This window comes from Symphalangus syndactylus, chromosome 8 (genome assembly GCF_028878055.3).
Source record: "Symphalangus syndactylus isolate Jambi chromosome 8, NHGRI_mSymSyn1-v2.1_pri, whole genome shotgun sequence".
NCBI classification, from domain to species: Eukaryota; Metazoa; Chordata; class Mammalia; order Primates; family Hylobatidae; genus Symphalangus; species Symphalangus syndactylus.
In genome coordinates this window covers 77,558,884-77,576,898 of record NC_072430.2, presented here as the reverse complement: position 1 = coordinate 77,576,898, position 18,015 = coordinate 77,558,884, and the positions used below count along the sequence as shown (strand labels likewise).

Genomic DNA, 18,015 nt, shown 5'->3' with positions numbered 1-18,015 from the left:
TTGATTTGATAGATACATAGGTACCATTGTTTTGTTCAAAATCACAATTTAAATACTTTGTGATTTTAGAAATAATGGAGCCACGTTTTCACCATTAAGGTGAGTGATTGTTCAGGTACATTTGGCACTGTCCATAGGTTTATGGCTTCCAACTTGTTTAAGACCATTCCCAGAGTGAGTGCTGATTTGCCACGGTTATGAAGCTTTCGGGATATAAACTATAAGAATGACAAACTACAGCAGTTGAAAATGTGTCTTCAGATACTCACTTGCAACTCCCATTTATGTCTCTAGGAATTGAGAAATGAGGATCGAGGGACCAAATCTGGCCTGGTCAGTAAGAGTGTAGGTAACACATAAATATTAATGTTCATTGCAGTTAGTGTGGTATGCAGAAATATCACAATATAATTGTTAATTGCCAATATCTTTCACTCCAGTTGCACAAGAATAAGTGAAAATTATTTTACTGTAATTTTTAAATGATTTCATCATAATAATTATAAAATATCCTTTCCACTCCTTAGATGGTTAAAACTGAATTTTCTGAAAATGAATCATTTATACTTCATCTTTATTGCCATTTATTTCTATACAGGTGTATCTATGTATCTGTTATTCAGTTTAGTAGGAGAAACAGCCTTTGGTTGTGACCATTTATTGGTGTCTGTGCAGTTAGCATTCTTGGCATTCTTTATACAAAATAGAATGTTCAAATAATTAAAAAGCATTCACTACAGATTTCATGGTATTTTAGGGGTGGTCATGGTATCAGGGGAAGGAGGAGGTCTGTTATTTGCCCTGCCAAGCCACCTGTTGAATCCTTTTCTTTATTTATTTTCTCCTTCATTATTCATATTCCTTCTCAGCTCACTTCTGTTCCAATCTGACAACAACTATTGCTAAATATTTATCAAGCACCTACTGTGTGTGAGACATTGTGCTAAGCACTTTAAATTTATTACATCTTTAATCCTAAAAACGTCCTATGAAGTCCTATTTTTTAAAATTCCCATTTAAGTCTCTGAGGGGTTTTTTATTTGTTTTTTGTTTTTGTCTTCCTCTTTTTTCAAAGCAGCACTCCAATTTTCCTTTAAGTAGTTGCCTCTGCCCCAGTCCCTGTGGTTCTGGAGACTGTCAGTCAAAATCCCCTACCCCTCCTACCTACCAAAGTGGAGACACATGACTCAAGGTAGGCCAATCAAGCTTACCCTGTGAGAACCCAGGATGACAAATGGTTAGGGTAGAGTCATTCTGGTGTCAGAATGCTGAGGAGAATATATTTCTTCTGTCATCTCGATCCATGGAGTTGCCTAGTTTCTATTCTTTGTGAGGCCTTTTCCTTTGTTTCTGGGAGAGAACTAAGATCATTCCAATACATTACCCTTTTTGGCAAAAGTGAATCTCTTTCTGTTGCTTGCAATCAAAGAATCCTAACAGATGTGTTTCCATTCTTCAGATGAGGAAAAGGAAACTGAAGCTTAGAGAGGATAAGTAACTTGTGCAAAGTGGATGGAAGAGGCAGGACACCCACGCCAGTTAGACTCCAAAACATAGGATCTTACCCGTCATGCCATGCTGACCATTCCAGCCTGGTGAAGTAGGGAAGAAGTGCCTGGAGCTGGGAGAGAAAGTACATCCCACTTTTTTCTTTTCCAGCTTTCTAAAACCCTGTGTGCATCTCTTCAATCAGGTGTTATACACTCCAGGTTTGCTCACTCCAAGTAATGAGTCAAAACTGATGTACAGAATAGCAAAACCATTACTTTTAAGCATGTAACTTTATTACTGGTAACTAAGCCCACTGCATCACTCACTTAAGCCAATGATTTTATACATTAAAGACTCTTATGTCCCAGAACTATGAACATGCAATGTACGGACAAGGTTCTACAGTTATGCTACAGGCAAGGTAGCATGATGTGATGGAAGAATAAATAAAAATTGAAGTCAGAAGACAAGCTTCCAATTTCAGCTCTGCCATTTCCTAGGTATGTTCCTAAATATTGGGAAAATTGGCCTCTGTGGGTCTTGGTTCTCTCATCTGTGGAATGGTAGTGGTAATGATCTTTATGGGCTTATTGTGAGGATTTAGTGAGATCATGCACCTTTTGAATTCCCTAGGGAACTATAAAGCCCCACAAATATTAGTGCTGTGTTTAATTTCAGGATCTAAAGAACCGATGTGTTCAACGACAATTTCAAGAGCATTTTCCTTGTTCAATAGCCTCTTTCATTGGTGCCCAAGCCGGAGTCTTCTCTTTATCATTTTTTAGCCAGATGAATGGCAGAGTATTCATAACAAAATTCATGTTTCAGGCTTCCAATCAGCTGGTTTTTGTAATTCTGCCTTGAATTTGTCCTCCTAGTGACAATTCTGATTTCACTGAAGGAAATCTGATCTGAAGGGTTACATGTGGGATGGGGAGGACAAATCCCGCGGGTCACAGGAAGAGTTCTAGTTCTCATTGATAATGATCATAAATTGATACCATTCAACTGAAGGTCAGCAGCCTCTCTGAAAAGAATTGGTGCTGCAAACTCATTTCCCAGGGAACAGGTACAGCACAAAGCCTGCATTGACCTTGGCCCCAGCATTCACCTGCTCATTAGGGTCAGGGTGAGTTCAGGAGCAGCCCTCTGGACCCCGTATTGATCTCTTCCAGTAGTGATTGAATCATATTAGTGCCCTAACATGGAAACCTGGTGCTTCTGTTTCTTCCGCTTTGCTTTTTCTGGGGTTATATAGAAAATACCAGCTTTTTATTCATTCATTTAACACTGAGGCTGTACTACATACAAGGCATTGGGTTTAAACTCTGAGACGAATCACAGATGAACCTGCCCTGAGGGAAGCATACAACAGAAGGGGCTGTAAGACATAATCATAAATAACATCAATCAATGTAACTGGAAAAAAATATCTTAAAAGCTAGCAAATACATTTTAAAGAAGGAACCATTTTTCTTTAGGAAAAAAGACTACCAAAAGCCTTGACAAACCCTTCCAGGAGTGAAGGTGAGATGCTAAAACTGACATCTCTAAGGAGATGATGAAACAAAGAACGAGCTAGAGAATTTGGGGTTAAGAAACGGAAAGCAAAGAAGAGAGGGAAGGAGGAAGAAAGATGGGGAGTGGGGACAGGCCAGAAGGCAGAGGTTCTGGCCATGGGGAAGAATGGCCATGAGATATTCTTGTAACAGGGCAGCCAAAGAACTTTTAAGATGAAGGATGAATAAGATTTAATATTATGCATCCATGTTGTAGTGCAGTACTGGAAACCTCCCTTCACTGCGCCAACTTATTAGTAAACTTTATACACAAATGTCTCCTCCTCTGAGTGGTTTGTGTGGTAGGAATTACAAAAAAAGGTAGGTGGGGTGACTCCCATATCTGCCGAGAGAAGAAGGAGCCACAGAAGGTGAGACACAGAGAGTTTACAGTTTTAGAGAGAGCAGTAACTTGGAGCCTAAGTGCCCATGAGTCTGTAGTTCCCCAGAATGTGGAGAAATGGAGAGAGGGTGTGTTGCCCTTCCTGTGGGATTGGTTTGAGTCAATTTTATTTTAACCTCAGAGACAGGTGACTTCTGCTATAATCTAGGTGCCAAAGCAGAAGAGGAAGGTATTGTAAGCAGAGACGCTGTGAAAGAGTTAATGTGAATGACAGAGCTTGGGAAGGATTTCATGGGTCCAGGCAGAGGCTATGATGGAGCAGAGGCTACGATGGAGCGTGGCTGTGGGTGAGCACCGAGACATGTCTGGCCACAGCTAATGTCCAGCCAGTTGTCAGTGGAGAGAATGGTGAGAGAATAAACTAGAAGGCAGTTTGGACCACTGGGCAAAGAAAACCTTGAAAGACAAGCTGAAAAGGTTGTAGGTCGTTTCATTATTTGGAAAGTGATGGGGAGCCTACCTTTTTCAAAACACTTTAGCATTTAAAATTTCTTCTGATTTTAAATCTATTTGTTTATGAGAAATGAAATAGGTATTATTATGATTATTCCCATTCTACAGATAAGAAAACTGAGAAATACATTATTAAAGTTGTTCATAGTCAGCATAGTAATGAAAAAAACCCACTCCATATTTCTTAAATTTGAGTTCAGCACCCTTCTTGTGCTCTGTGGTGTCCATAAACACACTTTTAGAATAAACATGTCTCAAGAGCTCCAAAAGATTCCCTGGGGAAGGGCTGGGGGAGGGAGGGAGAACCACAAGGCACACTCCGACTGATTTTCTTGGGAGCAATTATGGAGGAGAATTTCTGATGAATAAAATTCTCCACCTCATTACACAAGTAACTAATCTAATCAACCAGTCCCATAAGTGGGCTAATTTCTGGTGTATGAGCTGCCGCCTCAGCCCACCCATTCTCCCTGATGCCCTTTCGTTCTTCCTCAGTATCAAATGACTGTCAGTAGTTCATTCATTCCACTAACACTCTGTGCCAGGCACTTGGGGAAGTGCTGGGAAATGGTCTTTTGGGGACAGTGATCCATCTTGTTGTCCAAAACCCGAATATTTATCTTTCTCACCAATAGGAATGACTCTATCATGCCACCCGCCAGACTGCCTGGAACCTAAGAATCCCTTGGAGAGTAGAGACCAAATAAATAGCTGTTTTTGAAACTTCTGTTTCCACTGCCTGCTCATATCCACTCATTTTCCAAGTTCCATATAAGCTGACTCCCAATCACAAAAGACATCATTACTCTTGATTTTCCTAATTTCCACTCCTAATTTTCACTGTATACTGCTGTTGCATTCATTTTCTCAAAGTTCAGTCCTAGTGGATCACATTCTCGCCAAAAAACAAAACAAAAGCAGTAGATTGCAGACCAACAATTCCATTCCTACGTATTTACTCCTACCCCCAAAGGAAAGCATATATCCACAAAGAGACATGCATGAGAAAGTTTACAGCTGCTTGGCTCACAAGTGTTCATAAACTGGAAACAACTCAAATGTCCATCGACAGAAATAGAGAGAAAATGTGGCACATTCATACTATTTAGCAACCAAAAAGAATGAACCACTGACACACAGAACATGAATGAATCTCCAAATATTATTCTGAGAAACAGAAGCCAGACACAAAAGAGTATATACTGTGTGCTTCCATTTATATAAAGTTTGAGAAAAAACAAAACTAATTTATGATGACAAAAATCAGGATAATGGTTGCCTATGGAGCATGAATTGGCTAGAAGGGCCCACAAGAGAACTTTCTAGGGTGAAGAAAATGTTCTTTATTTTGGAGAATCAGTAAGATGAGTGTATACGTTGTAAAAACTCATTGAATTCTACCCTTAAGATCTGTGCATTTAACTGTATGTAAATTTTACCTCAATTAAAATCATTAGTAGTTCCCTACTCCCTATTTAATTATATACAAATCATCTGCCCAATCCATGTAGTGAGAAAGTAGATTAGTGGTTACCAGGACCTAGGGGAGGGGAGAATGGGGAATGATTGCCAGTAGGGCTGGATTTGTTTTAGGGATCATAAAAATGTTCTGAATTAGTGTAGAAGGTTGCACAGTCTGTGAACACACCAAAATTACTGAATTGTACACTTTAAAAGGATGAGTTTTATAAATGAATTATATCCCAATAAAAAAAAGACCCTACCCAGCATTCCAGGCAGTCATGAGATAGTCCTGAACTAGCTCAAATTTTCTAATCTGTGGTTCCATACCTGTTCTCTCATCATTCTTTCTTCACATAACCGCTTGTGAAATTCTACCCATCATTGAAGGCCTGTCTCAAAAACCACAACTTTCCTAGTCTTCTCTGCAGAGTGCAACCCCTTTCTCTGAACTTCTGGTACTTGGCAGAGATCTCTCTTCTGAAAGGGCCCATCATTTTCTGCCTGGGATTGTGTTTATTACTGCATTTGTCTGATTCTTCTTCTTAGATTATAAGATTAGTAAGGACAAGAACTGGGCCCTACCTATTCTTGTATCCTTGACAGCACACAGATATTCCTCAATAAATGCTTGATGAATTGAATTAACTGAGATTAATGACTCTAACTCTATAAATTTCAGGACAGGAAGAAAGCATGAGCCCACTGGCAAGTTTTGTGAGGCATGAATGTTTGGGCTGTGAAGTGATCAACTACTCTAGGGGCGGTTCTCAAACTTGAAGATGTCCCCGGATCACCTGAGCCATCTATTACCTATCACTCTCCAGACTCTCAAGGGGGATTCAGATTCCCAACTGTGGTGAAGCCCAGAAGATTCACAAGGTGATTCTGATGCAGGAGGTCTGCAAACCACATTTCCAAAAACCCTGATTTTGAATCAAACATTTACAAATGAATAAAAAGAACGATTTTACTTGATTTATTTTCTCTAGATGTTTTATTGGCTGAATTTTAATCTCTTTATGAGAACAATTGTGCTCCTAGGAATTGACAAGGGCTACATTTTTGCTGGAAGTCTTCCAGGTGGCCCAAAAGAAAGGTTGCATTATTATGAAACTGGGTAGGAATGCTAAGGTAATTTCTCAACCATGCTAACATCACAATAGCTGGTGCCACCTGTAACCAAATCATACTGTGACTTCAAACTTTGAATCAAATGGTGATTTCTAATTTCCCTTGTTTCATAGCACACACTGCTTTCAACTTAGCTCTGGGCCATTTATTATTCTGCTGGAAAACTCACTGAGTGCTGTGTGATATGTGTGTTGACTAGTTTTTCACACTGAGTTCTAAACACAGGTTCTGAAAGTAGAAAATTTTCATAGCACATAGGCAGAAAGGATAATTCTACTCAAATACCCACTTTTAAATGGGCTTTTTCCAAAGCCAACATAATCTAAAGACCTAACAAATATTACGATTTGCTTGGATTTTAAAGCTAATGACCAAAAAGACAAAAAGACCCTCTCTCACAATAATCTTACCTGCAGCAGGAAATGAAGCATGAATTCAGCAACCTCTTGGCCTAGACAGGAGGCCTAGCACACCTGCCAGGCTACAGAGCTCTGAAAGGCTGCAAAGGAAGACACTAGATCTGAAATGCAAAGAGCTAAAGAACAGAGAAGCGCGCTCTGTCCTCAGATGCCCTGCATGCATTTCCTTTTCATGGCATCTCCCTTTTGATCCTTGCACCGATAACCTCCATTAGCACCTGCAGCACTCCCCAGAGTGGGCCTAAACTTCCTAAGCCCCGCGGTATCTTTGACCTCCTCTCAGGGTTTCCTAGGCCCTAGACTGCTTCTGAAACTCAGTCCTTGCAACTGCTACCCCAGTTCACCTTAGCAATGCTTATCAGAGATAGCATTCCCAACCCACCCTCTTCACTCTGGCAAAGTAAGTCTAGGGCTGTTTAGGGATAAGGGACAGAAGCAGGAAGCTGAGCAAATGGACAATGTCCCTGTGACGAATCATTTGGTTCCTGGGTAAACCTCTGGTTTTCCTTATATCTCTATGGCCGGACATCTCAGATCCTACTGTTCCTTTTTGCCAGTAACTCCGGGCAAGGACTCTATGTCTAAAGCCCTGGCAAGACAGCACTGCCTGCTTTTGTTCTGAAATTAATTGTTGTCACATTCTCCCCACTGGTGTCACTGAAACAGTAATACTAAAAGGGCGTGGGAGCAGACTTCACCTAATTGTACATCTTCCCACCTCTTCTTTTCACAGAAATACGTATTGCACAGGAATGTGCCAGAGGAGTGTGCCTTCACTAGCCGTGCATTGATTTGACATGCAATTGTGAATGGTTCCTGTCCTAGCCATTCAGAGCAAACCATTTTCTCCTAGAGGTCTAGGGTTGTGGACACCAGGCTATCTAGACATCTCATTGGATCACAGTTAAAGATGTGGAGAGAGATCGAAAGTAAAGAAGGACAAGAGGATTAAGAAGCAGTTCCTTACCACCCCTCCCATGCTCCCCATCCCTAAACAGCCCTGGACTTACATTGCGAGAGTGAAGAGGATGTGTTGGGAATGCTATGTCTGATGAGCATCACTAAGGTGAACTGGGGTAGCAGTTGCAAGAACTGAATTTCAGAAGCAGCCTATGGCCCAGGAAACCCTGAGATGAGGTCAAGGATACCTCAGGCTCAGGAAGTTTAGGCCCACTCTGAGGTGACTTTGGAGATACTGAGTGTCTAGAGCCACTGCTGTTCTGGAAGACACCTAACTAGACCTGGCGCATAGGAGCCAACTGCTTCATCCTCTGGGTTCACCCCAGCGACTTTCATCCTTTGGCAGCCATAGCTTCTGCTGGAGACCACAGTGCTTTTCAATAGGCATAAGAACCATCTCTCCAACCATATACTAACCATGTACTAGGTGTGGATCCTTGAACAGTTGTTAACCTTTCTGAGCTTCAGTTTTTTCATCTGGAAAATGGAAATAATAATATATCCCTGATGGACTAATGCAAGTCAAAAGCTTAGTGCCAGCACCATGCCTGGTTCTGAGAAAGCACTCTCTAAGTAGTTACTATTATTCTTGTTGTTATTCATATTACACAACATTAATATTATTAAAACCGTTGGACCAATTTTAGATGGATCCCCACTTGTCCCATGCCCCTTTGGCACTGATGCCAGAAGTGGATGGAGAAGCTTTGGCAAGGGAGTCTGGAATTTAGGAACTTGTGGTTCCTCTAGTGCTGTGCCATCAGAATCTTCAGGCCATGGAAGAAAAGCTTTCCTGTCCAGGCTACCTTAGAATGGAAAAGAAGGGAGAGGTGATGAGCAAATTTGTTTCCTCTTTCTCTGCTATAGAGAAAATGAGGTTTGCTGAACCAGGATGAGGTTGTTTTCAGAACTCTGACGGGTTTCCCAAGAATGAAGGTTTATGAGTGAAGGCAATTGTATTTCTTGTAGGCATTCTTTTTTCCCACTTGCAGACCTTGAACTTCCAGAGACAAGCTTTTCTGAGCCCTTGTCAACCAGCATCAGGACATGTGTCTCTCTCCCCCTGACCCAGCCCTCTGGCCGTGCCCCTGCCAACAGGCTGAGGACATGTTCACAGGACTCTGCTCCAAGAAATAAGGAAGTAACTCATAGCAGCCTCTGACTCAGATTTGGTCATTCCAAGTTAAGTTCTTGTTAGATAGTGACTGTTTGTAAAAAAGGAAAATAGCTAACAATCTTATTCCTTATTGAAATATTGCAATGAGAATGCAAGGAATGTATGAACAAGGTATTTGTAGACCTTCACTTGGGATCACAGTAGTTATGAAAGCCAAAGTTGATGATACTGTGATGAAAACCCTCAATGATACCTAAACATCTCATAGAATAGAGCTCAGACTCCTGAGCCGAGCATGCAGAGTGCCCCATCAAGCACCTCCTCCCTCCCCTCCTGTCTTAGGAAGGCATCCAGATAGTGACTGAGAACATCAGGGATGGTCGGTCTAGTAGTATTCATCAGCCTCAAGTTTTCAAGCAAAACTCAGGCATGTTGAAGCCTTAGCCCCAGGGAAGGGGTGGACACTGGTGGACTCTGCTGCAAGATCCCATGGCTCAGCTTGTAGGCATAACAGGCTGATCCATGATGAGGTCAATCAAAAATCTGGAACCTTATGGCTTGGGAATTAACAATTATCCTTGCTCAGGCTTGATGCCATGTGCAAGTCGGACAGTCCCAGCCCACTCTGCTCTCTAGTAGAGCAGCCCTTTCCTTTCAAGATGCCTGAGGAGTGTACCATGGAAAGGAGGAGGTGGAGACTTTTGCTTTTCAGGCAGAAGTTGCCCAATTCATGTATCTCAACATCAATACCTTCTATTCCAACCAGAAAATTTTTCTTCAGGAGTTGATCTCTAATAGATTTAACACATTAAACAGAATTTGCTGAGAGCCTGACAGACTCTTCGGAGTTGAACAGCAGTAAAGAGATGAAAATTGACATCATCTTCAACTCTCAGGAATGCACCCTGACTTCGGTGGACACAGGCATTGCCATGACCAAGGATGACCTCATAAATAATTTTGGAACCATTGCCAAGTCTCCAAGATTGAGCAGTTTGGTTTTTAGTCTGCCTACCTGGTGGCACAGAAAGTGACTGTGATCACACATCACAATGCTGATGAACAGTATGCCTCAGAGTCTTCCTCCACCGTATGTGCTGACCACGGTGAGCCCACCGGCAGGGATACCAAAGTGATCCTCCACCTTAAGGAAGACCAGATAGAGTACTTAGAAGAGAGACAAGTCAAAGAAGTAGTGAAGAAGTACTCATAGTTCATAAGCTATCCCATCACTCTTTATTTGGGGGAAGGAATGAGAGAAGGAAACTGGTGACAATGAGGCAAAAGAAGAGAAAGGTGAGAAAGAAGAGGAAAATAAAGATGCTGAGGAAAGGCTCAAGATTGAAGATGTAGGCTCAGATAACAGCAGTAAGGGTAAGAAAAAGAAGACCAGAAAATTAAAGAGAAATACATTGATCAGGAAGAGCAAAACAAGGCCAAATTCATTTGGACCAGAAACCCTCATAATGTCACCCAGGAGGAATATGGAGAATTTTACAAGAGTCTCACCAATAACTGGGAAGACTACTTGGCAGTCAAGCATTTCTCTGTAGAAGGTCAGTTGGAATTTAGAGCATTGCCACTCATCCCCTCAGCAGGCTCCCTTTGACCTCTTTGAGAACAAGAAGAAAAAGACCAACATCAAGCTGTCCATCGTATGTTCATCATGGACAGCTGTGATGAGTTGACACAAGAGTTTCTTAACTTTATTCATGGTTTGGTTGACTCTCAGTATCTGTTCCTCAACATCTCTCGATAAATGCTTAAGCAGAGCAAAATCTTAAAAGTCATTCAAACAAACATTGTTGAGAAGTGCCTTCAGCTATTCTCTGAGCTGGCAGAAGACAAGGAGAACTACAAGAAATTCCATGAGGCAGTCTGTAAAAATCTAGTCTACCGATTTAAATGTTAATCACATCTGCAAAATGTCTTCATGCCAACATGTAGACTGGTGTTTGGCCAATCTAATATATGGGTAGCATGGCCTAGCTAGGTTGACACATAAAGTTTGCCATCACACCAAGTAATCCAGCACTGCCATTCAAAAGGGTAGTTTTGCAAATTAATAAAAAACTCTAGCAGTTTGGAAGCCAATTAGTCGGGAAACAAGCTGAGTCATCTTAGGGCTTCATGGAGAGCCGAAGGGCAAATGGAAATGTATAAAATGGAGGAAATTAAGCCAGGGTACTCAAGATGTTTATAAAGAAATAGAAGAGTGTATAATGGGAATGAAGAGTACTACTGCTGAAAGGAGGGTGGAACTGGCAAGGAATGCAGAAGGTACCAAAACAAACAAAAACATCCTTCAAACCCAGACCTTAATATTCTGAGCCCCAATGCCTTTGCCCATCTCCTTGGGCCTCTTGCCTCTTGGGGTACAAGTGCTACAGAAGCTGCTTCAGCAGCAGCACAGCAAGACCTGGACCCAGCACTGGTGGAGGGGGAGGCCTAAGCCAATTTCCACGACAGGAAGGAATGCTCCAGAGGACAATAAAAGTGAGGTTATCATGTGTCTACAAGTCTCTCCAGAAAAATATCAGACGTGAACTGTAAAACAATCAACATTCAGTTGTATAGGAAAAGTTAAAGCCATACTAGAGCAGGGGCCAAAAGCTTACAGAGAATCTGTGAAAGCCAGTTGCATGTAAGGGAGCCAGCCCTAATAGCATGCGGGTAGAACACGAGCTTATGGAATTTTTCTTTTAAACTATGAAGGACAGAAGTTCCTTTTCAGTCAAAAAGTGAACAAATGTTATACCCATCTTTTAAAAAAATGGGCACTGGCATTAGGGAAAGCATTTGGGAGATTTCTCAAAGAGCTTAAAAACAGAACTACCATTCTACCCAGCAATCCCATTAGTTGGTATAAACCCAAAGGAATATAAATCATTCTACCATAAAGACACAGGCATATGAATGTTTATTGCAGCCCTATTCACAATAACAAAGACATGGAATCAACCTGAATGCCTATCAGTGGTAGACAGGATAAAGAAAATGTGGTACGTATACAACATGGAATACTACACAGCCGTTAGAAAGAACAAAGTCATGTCCTTTGCAGCAACATGGATGGAACTGGAGGCCATTATCCTAAGCAAACTAACACAGGAACAGAAAACCAAATACCACATGTTCTCACTAATAAGTGGTAGCTAAACATTGAGGACATATGCACACAAAGAAGAGGATAGCAGACACTGGGGCTACTTGAGGGTGGGAGGGTGGGAGGAGGGTGAAGATTGAAAAACTACCTATATACCCCTGAACCTAAAATAAAAGTTTTAAAAAAAGGGGAGAATGGGAGGTAGGGTTGAATTAATATAGTAATTATAGACCAGACAGCATTGAAAACCAGGAAAATTTGATTGAAGCATTCATTAGTCACTGTATCAAAGAGCATAAAACACTAGTGGGTAAACTGTCTCAGTCTGTTTGGACTACTGTAACAAAATACCATAAACCAGACGGCTTATAAACAGTAGAAACTTATTTCTCACAGTCTGGAGACTGGGAAGTCCAAACTCAAGGCTCCAGAAGATCTGGTGTTTGGTGAGGGCCTGGTTCCTGGCTTGCAGATGGCTGTCTTCTCGTGCCATCCTCATATGCGCAGAAAGCAGAGAGAGAGAGTGGAAGCAAGTTCTCTCATGTCTTCTTATAAGGGCACTAATTCCATTCATAGAGGCTCCAATGTCATGACCTAATTACCTCCCAAAGGCCCCACCTGCTACTACCATCACCTTGGGGATTAGCATTCTAACATGTCAGTTTTGAGGTGACACAAACACTCAGGCCATAGCACAAACTATAGGGCTTTTTGAAAGTCTTAGGGAAAAGAAAGTTGAAGTGCAACTTCCTTTCCAAATGTGGGCACATACACCATAGCCACACCGCCTGTTAGCCCAGAACTGTATTTATGTCATCCTCCAGCCTGAGCCTCCAGGGGGCTAGGACTGCAGGAACCATGCTCTTAGCAAGAAATGTGCTATCAGTGTTTTTCTTTCTGCCCACATAGTTACAAACAACTGAATTCAATCCAAAGTGCATTTCTTGAGTGTTTACTATGTACTGCCTTACCAGGAAGTGACTTAAAGAATATAAAAATGCATAGGACATGGCTTCTGCCCCTCAAGATCACTACATGAAGGAGACCCACATACATATTAATAAATGAAAAAGATTATTTTAATTAAAACAGAAGGGAGAATTCAGACTTAAGCAATAACTCTTGACCATCAGAATGATAACACTGGAATTTCCTCTGAAAGGTGAGCTGAAGAGTTTCCTCCTCTAGACATAAAGTGAGACTAAACAGCCAGCCATCTTTGGATGGTTAGACAACCACCTGACCCAGAACAGAGCTTGGGGCAGGTAATATCGCCAGGCCCCTCCCACTGTATAATTCTAAGACACTCTCATTTCTAGGTTGCTAAAATTAGAAGCATGGCGTCTGGTATGTAACAATATACAGTATTGCAGCTGTGTCTTTATGATGAATAATAATACTTTGGAGTTATATGATGAGGCAATCACCTTGCAAGTGCGATCTCATTAACCCTCACAACATTCTGATTAGGTAGGCAGGTGGCAAGTGATCTGAACTCAGTTTGCAATTGAAGGAACCAAGACACAGAGAATCTGAGAAACTTCCCAAGGAGCACCCACTTTCAGTCACAGGTGAGAATGTGGCCCAGGTCTCCTTTTTCCAAATTTGTTGCTCTGAGCGGTAGTCCACACTGCTTCCAAGGTTTAGCAGCAGAACAAACTCAAAATTGGCATTGTCCTGGATCTACCCCTTGGGAAATATTGCTGACTTCTCTTAAGTGAATGCCAGAACCACCCCAAGATTAAGTTCAGTACTTCCTTGTTCTATCCTTTCCCTCTGGCGATTAACCTCTTCCTCCTTCAAAACTCCAACCTGTCTTGAAATAAACTGAAGAAATATTTAAACCATGCCAAAACTTCACTATGACTTCTGTTAATCTTTCCCGAGTTTTTGTTCTGGTGTGTGGGTGCAATTTAATTAAAGGTCATTTGTTTTCAGACAGTCACTGTTCTAAAAGTCTTTAAACACTCGTTCAGGCACCCTGTGTAAATAGCTTTCTTCTCTCAGTCCCGATTTTATTCATGTCTTTGATAATAGAAAAAAATACTTGTTTGCTTTCCTAAACATGCTGTGTGATTTTGCTCAGACTAGAGGAACAGGTTTGGTGGTGCTGATATAAAATCACAGGAAAATGACACCATGAGCCAGGAGACATTTGCCAGCCCAGAGCAAAGGCATCTTCTGAACCCCTGGGGAAACACTGATGTTCGTTTATAGGGAAATAGTAAGATTAATAGGCGAACTCGGGTTGTGCTTTTGGGGGCAGGATTCCCTGGCTCCTTTTGAGACAATGACACGCGGCCACATCTTCAAATTGTTAATTATGTACTGCCCCCTAGGGATTTTTGTTTTGCTGGTGGCAACCTGCTTCAAATCCTACAGGAAATACTTATCAGCCGGCTTCAGCCAGTATTTGTCTCATCGAAGGCTGCACCTTTTTGTGACCTTGTTGTACTGAGTCTACCCCTTTCTCTAGCAAGTCAGATGCATACACTTTACTTTTTGAATTGTTGATTTTTTCCCTCCCTCTTTTGTCTTTATTTGGTTTTATTTCCCCAGGATGGCTGCATTTGAATAGTGTGGGGAGGACTGACATCTCTGCTCTTTAAAGCGCTGCTCTTACCAACCTCCACATTTCCCCTGTGGCTTTGTAAACATCTTTGGATTTGGGGAACAGAGGAAGAGCAAACTGTTAATTATAGACACTTACACATATGCACTTACATGTTTATCTGCACTTACTGATGGAGGATTTCTTTATACTCTGAAATGTTCTCTATGAAATTCCATTTAAATCAAAAACTTTTATCAGAAAAATGAAATTGCTTCATGATTGAATAGCACTTTGCTTCTAAGTACCAGCCATCGAGGCTGATGAAATGGCCCAGATGACGCTCTTCCCCAGAAAGACATCCTTTACCCTTTATTTTAAAGTCGGAGTAAAAAATGTTGGCCCTATATTTCTTCGCACACTTTCTTTCAATACAGGAACGGTCTTAAGCTATAATTAATGACACGGTATCTGATATGAACGTTGTAAATATGCGTTGTTTTTACTGTTTGTGTAGTTTGTTCCTTTTTTTTAATAATGCATAAGGCAGCCCTGGCAGGAATCTTTCTTCATGGATTGTATATTTTTTTAAACACACACACACACACACACACAAATCCTGTACACAACAACTTTAGCAAATATATGCACGATCCAAACAGTTCAGAAATATAAGATCTGAAAATGAGCAAAGGGCAGCAGATTTTTGAATAGGCTTCATCAGCCGAGGGGAGAGGTCAGTTGTAGAGATTAGTTATAGGAGCTATTAAGTCTCCTCTGACACCCACAGTACAAGCTGCTTAACATAATCAGCCGCAATCAGCAAAACTGCTGTTTATTACAAAACGTTTTTCCCTTTTAATATTTCATATTGTTATGTAAAATGGTGCAGTGTAGGGACACACACATTTCACCAGGGACAAATTGTACAAATTGTCAGCAATAATAATTTGTGGCTCTTCTCATGACATCTTTTGAAGTTAAAATGGTTGAGCGATACCTCTCCAGGACTACTTTCTTTAATGTGGTTAATAATTTGCCCTGGAGTTGACCAGGCACCCTCTGGGTGATGTCGACGTTTACTAGTATGAGAAAATGTTTGTGTGACCACACATCAGCCAGACGAGTCTGTAATTCCAGACCATGAAGCTTGCTTCTGCTTTCTCTTACCCATTCGGTCAGTGCCCTCGGTTATAGGTGTGTCTCACACGGGGATAAAAATTAGCAGAGGCATTCCTTCGTCTGTCCTAATCACCAAGGTAATTCCTCTTTCAAAACATTTTAATTTAAATGGAAGTGATTATGAAGCACACAGTAGGAGCCTATGTAGAATGAATTTCATACACTGAGTACTGGGATAAGAGAAATTTCCTAACTGTCCAATAGGACAGGTTGCCATGGCCTAGATTAGAGGACCCTTGATTTTTTTTTTTTTCACAGTGCAAGTTCATGGTTTTTTTGTTTTTTTTTTTTTTCAATTATACTTTAAGTTTTAGGGTACATGTGCACAACGTGCAGGTTTGTTACATATGTATACATGTGCCATGTTGGTGTGCTGCACCCATTAACTCGTCATTTAGCATTAGGTATATCTCCTAATGCTGTCCCTCTCCCCTCCCCCCACCCCACAACAGTCCCCGGTGTGTGTTGTTCCCCTTCCTGTGTCCATGTGTTCTCATTGTTCAATTCCCACCTATGAGTGAGAACATGTGGTGTTTGGTTTTTTGAGAGGACCCTTGGATATTATTCCCACATTTCTCTAAGAGAATACGAAAGTACAGAGGCAGATGTTGCTAGTTCCCCTTCCAGTCCACTAAGCATCTTGTACAAGATGTCCTAATCCCTGACAGCTGTCTCCTAAGGTTCCATCCCTGGTCATCCCTCCCATTCACCCAGAGCCAGCATAGCTGGTTCATGGGAACACTGGGCTGAGCTGGAGGGACTGGAGCAGAACAAAGGTGTAGGGTTTTATTTGTACAAATATGGGAATACTTAAAAGCTAAAATAAGCATTGTCCCTTTCCAAGTGAGCACCTTAGCAGGCTAAATGACACACTTATTCGAACACTGGAGCTGCCATTTCTCACAATTTTGGTCCATCTTGTTTAGAAGCTGTGAAAGACAGTCAGTGTCATTCCTGTAAAGTCACTCATACCTTCCTTTGAACATTAATTCAATCATCTATTTCATTCATCAATCATCTATTTCATTCATCAGGTCTGACTCCAAGTGAATGGACATTCCTCATTCTTTGTACACCCTCCTACTTGGATAATTCTTGTGGATATTTATTCCTGTATCTATATCCCCAGTGCAATAAACTTCTTGAGATGAGGAGATTTTCATTTTCCCCTCTACATGCATCACCATCTAGCTGCATCAGACACATAGTAAGTGCTCTATAGATGTTTGTTGAATAAATGAGCAAAGACTTTAGGAAATTAAACTCACTCTTAGCAAACAAAGATGTTCCCCTATGAGGGCTCTGGACTTGGAAGACTATTCGAATGTAGGGTTTTCATTCCTTGAACATTTCTTGAACAATGGAAACGTCTCAGGAATTAGTGTTCACGGACAACATATCGTTGAAATTTTAAAACGCTGTTAGATTTCTTAAAACCCCAATTATCGGACTTTCTAGACCAGTGCTCTTTAATAGAAATACACCGCAAGCTGCTTATGTAATTTTAAATTTTCTAGTAGCCACGTTTAAAAAGATGAAGCAGGGTGAAATTAATTTTGATAAAATGCTAACAACATTTAATTTAACCCATTTATGCAAAAACTTTTTTCAACATATAATCAACTTAAAAATTATTGATGTTTTTACATTATTTTTTGCTGTTGTCCTAAGTCTTTGAAATTTGGCGTACATTTTATGTTTATAACACATCTCCATTTGGAGTAGCTGCATTCCATGTGCTCAGTAACCATGCATGACTACTAGCTACCAATACTAGCAGCACAGTTCTAGGTTCTAGGCCTGCCTCATTGCCCTCTTGGCCAGTATCTTCTTGTGATTGACACCTCTGAGGGTGGACTACAGGGGGCAGCAACAAGCAATGACTGGATGTGCCATGAGTGGTCACTTCTCTACTTATTTGCCCTTTCTTCCCTAGCTGGAGCAAAGGGACCAGTGGTACAATGGGATTTTGTGCAAATTAGGACATGAAAGCATGTGAAACACCCCAGATTTCATGTTATCAGTGCCAACCACATTTTTATTTCTTGGGCTGGTTGTTTCCTTGATTTTTCTTATATTCAGCCTAATGCAGCTCATGAAAAGGCTCAGACAAGAGACAAGTGTGGTTTCCCCTCCTGAAGTCAATAGTAGAGCCGATGGGACCTAATGAACCCTGATA

General features: G+C 41.1%; 1 pseudogene; it reads left to right on the top strand.

The window, feature by feature from the left end:
- Positions 1–10,840, top strand: part of LOC129488777 (heat shock protein HSP 90-beta-like) — a 45,924-nt pseudogene extending 35,084 nt beyond the window's left edge.
- The last annotated feature ends 7,175 nt before the right edge of the window (positions 10,841–18,015 follow it).